This window comes from Trichosurus vulpecula, chromosome 3, assembly GCF_011100635.1.
Source record: "Trichosurus vulpecula isolate mTriVul1 chromosome 3, mTriVul1.pri, whole genome shotgun sequence".
NCBI classification, from domain to species: Eukaryota; Metazoa; Chordata; class Mammalia; order Diprotodontia; family Phalangeridae; genus Trichosurus; species Trichosurus vulpecula.
The window spans coordinates 443,472,000-443,477,112 of NC_050575.1; the positions used below are offsets into that span (position 1 = coordinate 443,472,000).

Below are 5,113 nucleotides of genomic sequence, written 5' to 3' on the forward strand. Positions count from 1 at the left end.
GTTAAATCCTAAAAGAGTGGCTGAGTGTTCCATAAGATGAAAAAAGAATGATACTCTTTCATAAATAGCTGGAGAGAGCCTTTGGAGCTTGATGTTTGAAAGAAGAATGAATGGGCTTTCCTGTAATCTTACTTATCATTACCCTTAAAAAATAAATATTTACTTCTTTTAGAAAATTTCCTCATTCTCAAAAAAGATTGAAATATAGTCAGAGAATTGCCTGCATTGTATGCTCTTATGTTGTAAGATTTCAGCAAAGATCAAATGTAATAACTGAAAAGTGCTTTTTTTAATTTCAAAATACATACAAATGCCAGATGTAATTGTTAGATAGAGTCAGGAAGGAGGTAATGGGAGGAATTTCTTGCAAAAATATCCCTGGTGAAGTGTGTCATGGGAGAAAAGAAGGAGGGAAGAAGGAAGCAAGCAGGGCAGATATTGAGCACCTTTTATCAAGTCCTGAATATTCCGTGTGCCACATGTCCTCTAAACCTTGGTTAGAGGTAGCTGGTAGCCAGGGTTCTTCCCTTGGAAAGGAAACTGAGTCACAGAATCACAGAATCTCAGAGTTAGAAGTAATTCAGTGGCTGTTAAGTCCAACCCATTCCCCAAACAGGAATTTCCTCTAGAAATTGACTCACTTTCACCCCTCATAATTCCTAGCTAACATCAATGCTTGACTTCAGTGTTACCTTCTACATTAGGCTGCCCTAATGTCTCCTGCATACCCCACATCCCCTTCCATTCTAGAGCCTCCCTCTAAAGGTACATTGTATTTAGGGTTTTTTCCAAGTTACTACAGACACCCTCGCCATCTTCCTCATCCCCCCCTCCTACCTGGAACTTTGGACTCTGCCTTTGGTCTCATGGTCTGCATTTTTGTAGGAAGGAAAACTTCATGTCTCTTCTGGGCCATTTCTTTTTCTTTTTCCTTAACTAAAGAGCATTTATTGTTTTCTCTACTAAGCCTTTGAGTTTTGAGGACATAACCATGATCATAACAAAATGGAAACAGGACTTCGATAGTACAAAGCTCCCAGTACAGCGTGCTGTACATACCTGTTCTTCAAGCCCTCCCTCCATCCCCACAAGGCTGCCACTTGATTATTTGCTGGCTTGTTGGGCCTGCTGATGGAGAAGCATGTAGATCTTCTCTCTCATCCAATCTTTGTTGGAGAGCTGGTATGTCTGAATGTCTGCTCAGTAAACAAGGCAGCTAAGATCTGCCAGATAATCAATGAAATCAAACCACTGACTGATGGCATATGTGCTGAAGGGACTGTTGGCATTCATTCTCTTCTGATGCTCTTCGTACATTTTACAAATTCCTTCCATGCATTCATTCACTGATTCATAACCAGCCTATGTTTGGCCTACTGGCCTCTTGGTAGGTTGTACCAACAAAATGATTCGAGACATCATGCTGAGTTCCACCACTGCTACCACCACAGCCACTGCACACAAAATGAGCCACAACCTCCTTTGGGCCATTTCTAAACAATGCAGGTTCATGTAGCTCCTCCTTTGTGTCATTGTCCCCTATCAGAATGTAAACGCTTTGAGGGCAGGCACTGTCTTATCTCTATATCTTTGTATTCATACCACAAAAGGTCTTAACACACAGTAGGTGGTCAATCAGTGATGCTTGATTAAACTTTGATTGATTAAAAAAGTGGGCATCTAAATTCTCTTAGCCTCCAATGAAGGAGAGCACCTTTGGAGGCAGTCAATTACACTCTGAGATAGCCTTAACTATCAGGCCAGTGATTGCTCCTACATATCCACATAGCAGACATTGTTGGTTAATCTTCAAAACTATTTTACAACATTGATAGTGTCCAGCTCAAACCCATTTTACAGATGCAGAAATTAAAGGTCAGAGAAACAAAGGTTCTTCACCAATGTCACATAGAAAATGAATTTGGAAGCCATTATTCTAGCTCATCTTTTGATTCCACGCCCCACATAAGTCACTCACCAGAAGGTTTAATCTTTGAGAATTGTCTTGTGCACTAAATGGGATTAGGTGGTGATCACACAGCAAGGGTGTGTCACACAGCTGATCCTCTCTCCACTGGGCCAAAGTGTCTCTCTACTATCTCAGGCAACACTTCAAGGCTATGGGTTAATGAATGACTTTCTGAGATACAGCAGTGAATAATTCCTACTACCAGAGTTTCTTAGACATTAGCAAGTATTTATATAATCCTTTCAGGTTTTCAATCACAGATTCTCACATATAAGGTAAGCTCCCTGAGGGCAAGGAGTGTGTGTCCTTTGGCATTGTGTTCTCATCACCTGGCACAGTTCCTGCTACGTAGTAGGCATTTAATAAATGCTTACTGGGGTAAATTAAAACAAAGCAACATGAACTGGATTCACAAAGTAGCTGGCAGATTTCAGTCACAGAGAAAAGAGAATGAGAGGAAATGCTCTTAAGTACCAGCCTGAAGGATACAAATTCAACATAAGATGTTTCTGTGCCTTAGGGCATAATTCTCTCCTCAAACAATAGTGACTGAAGTCATTGTAGTGATTTTGATATTTATGGAAAGGACTGAAAATCTTCCTGAACACCAATAACCAAAACCAAAACCTACTGGAGTAGGGTAGTGTAATCTGTCCATCACTGTATGTAGAAAGGGAGGTGGCCTCCAAATGGATAACAGACTGATGTCCTCAAAGTTTCCCAGGGAAAACAGAGAATCTTGATTGCCAAAACCCTGACCCTAACCCTCCCAACTCTAATCCTAAATAAAGGCTTATGGCTCTTTGGTGCCTAATCTCCTCAATTAACTTCCCTTTAAATCTGACCCAACTGTGTTCTGGGTTATAGCATATAATGTCACCCTCTTCTGGGATTACTTTCACTCCAAAAGTAGGCCTAGATATCAAATTTCAATATGCTTCTTTCAAAGTGTGTATGTGTGTGTGAATGTATATATATATAAAATATGTATATGTATATATATGTGTGTGTATGTATGTGTGTATATGTATGCATGTGTATATGTATGTATATATGCACTATATATATATATACATAAACACTATGTATATATATAAATATATATGCACACATACTATCTAAAGAATAGGGAGGTTATAGATGGATAGATAGATAGATATAGATAAATATAGATACACAAGGTGTTCCTACAGTCTGAACACAGGCCAAAATGCCTATTTTCAAGAAATGAAAGGATTGAATTTTTCAATAACATTTTATTTAATTGGAATATTAACAGATAACATCTTCAACTTCAAATAGCATCATATGACTTCACATTCATATCTTAAGAGTGAATGCACCAAGACTGACGGTGATGTGGAGTTACTGAGTTACTGCATTGAGTTCACATGAATCTTGCAAAGCACATCAACCTTTGCATCACAAATGATGAAATCATATTGAAAATAGCATTTGTTAACATTCCAATTGAATGAAATGTTGTTGAAAATTTCAATCCTTTCATTTCTTGTAAATATGCATTTTTGCATATGTGTCCAGACTTTAGGAACACCCTATAGATATGAATAGTGTGTGTGTGTGTGTGTGTGTGTGTGTGTGTGTGTGTTCCACTAAATGAGCTCCACATTTTGAGAAGTCTGGGTTTCATTTTACCTTGGTTTCACATAAAATATTTGGAATAGTAAGAAGATATTGGATTTAGAGTCAGGAAGATCTGGATTCACATCCTATTTCTCTCACTCAACTTCTCTAAGTCTGTTTCCTCATGTGTAAAATGGGGATGATAATACCAATCTCACAGGGTTGTTGAGAAACCCCCCAAAAAATTAACATATCTAAAATACTTTGCTAACTTTAAAGCATTGTATCATGCAACTTATAATGTGTCTTCTTATTATATGTCATATGCATTAGTTCATTTTATCTCTAAAAGCCCCTAAGTGGTAGTGGCTGAGGCATTATGTTCATTTTGCAGGCAATATGGACTCTGTGGTAACTACCCCAACTCCTACTCACACTGAGGAGTTAGGTCCTCAAAAGGTGGCTTCTCCATGCCATCAGGGCTCTAGGGTTAGCCCTGATGGATTGAGGGATTTATTTTTGATTATGTAATTGAGTCCTCACCAGCATGCTTCCTGCCATAATTGTCAATTGATTACCACTTTGTCAGAATTAATTTTTGAAAGGGTTACATAAGGTGGTATAGTACCAACAGTCTTTACAAAACATCTTCCCAAGGGTCAGTGACACTTCTCCACAAGTACCTACAGAATCCAGGGGAAATTGAGCTTAGGTTTATAGACCACGTGTCAAAAGGGTAATTCACAGACACTGGAAGTCTTTTTGTTTTTCCTGAAGTCCTCAAGAAACTTTCCCTAGGAATGTTGTAGCTTTTCGGATGGGCTATTTGTGAAGCTTTGCCTCTGAGCCCAGTCACTGCTCCAGCTACTAAAGTTCTTATGATCAGATTAGAAATTCAAAATCCTCTGGACGTCTGAAGTTCAAGAGATATTTCTCCTTTCAAAGGAGTAGGGTAGGAGACTGAGGCTGAAGCCAGAGCTGAGGCTGAGGCTGATCAAGTACATCTAAGGTGTTTAGATAAAACATTCTCTCCTAGCCACTGCCAGGCATTCAAAATTCTGTTTGTGTACCAGCTCTCTGATTTTGAACAGGCACTACAGTGTGTTAATAAGTGCATCACCCAATTGAAACAGACTTCCTGTTGCATGTGGGAAGGTATCAAGACCTTGTTTACATCAAGTAGGCAAGAAATACTTTTCATCTAATACATATATGAAGAATAAATGGAGGGATTGATTTTGACCCTAGCTTTGTGAACAGGTGAAGAAATAAATGTTCTTTGAAAGTGGTCAAATGAGGATTTTCATTCAAGTCTTCTGACTTTAAGTCCAGGATTTGCTTTTTCTTTACTTCTTTTGTCATCTAGCGAGCAATTTATCCTGCTGTTGATCTGGTAGCTGGCACAGGTAATTCTGCTTTGAACTAATTGGAAGTAGAGGGTCACAATTGGTGTAACAGAAAGATTACTAATTTGAACTCAGAAAATTTGGTATACATAATACACACATATATTTACATATATATAACATATGTATATATATATGGCATATTTCAAAGAGA

The 5,113-nt window shown here is 38.4% G+C and overlaps 1 pseudogene; it reads right to left on the bottom strand.

Moving 5' to 3' along the window:
* Window positions 1-1,104: 1,104 nt before the first annotated feature.
* Window positions 1,105-1,419, bottom strand: LOC118841010 (annotated as a pseudogene).
* Between the last annotated feature and the right edge of the window lie 3,694 nt (window positions 1,420-5,113).